The following is a 493-nucleotide window of genomic DNA, read 5'->3' on the forward strand; positions in this document are numbered from 1 at the left end:
TCTGATGCTTTATACACGTGTCCCCCTCATCTCATCCCATGTCTTGCAGTCAAATTTCTATCTACGTATGTTTGCTGGGTTAAAGTGATGCTTTATATTTGATTATACAATCGCTACAAAGCTCTTCTATGCTGTTTTATCTTGATAATAAATAGATGTTAATTTTTTTTTTATAAATTTGAATGCCTACACTGGCTTTGTGCTGTTTTTCTTTATAATAAATTGATTTTAAAGCTGACGTGTTTTTAGAGATCAAGCTTGAGGGGCATGTATGATGTGGGTGGGTCTGTCGATTCTAGCTTATGACCACAACATTTTAGCCGATGTATGACTTTCGATATAAGTAATGTGGGTCAATTGCCTCACTCTTAAGGTTATTCAGAGAGAAAATCCAACATGTTAAAATTTTTCTCCAAGATCATATGGACAGACTGCGAATTGCTGGTCGTAATGCTTAATAAGCACAAGGTCGTTATTAATGGATGATATGCAA

Source organism: Adiantum capillus-veneris, chromosome 9, assembly GCF_014529385.1.
Source record: "Adiantum capillus-veneris isolate H3 chromosome 9, ASM1452938v2, whole genome shotgun sequence".
NCBI classification, from domain to species: Eukaryota; Viridiplantae; Streptophyta; class Polypodiopsida; order Polypodiales; family Pteridaceae; genus Adiantum; species Adiantum capillus-veneris.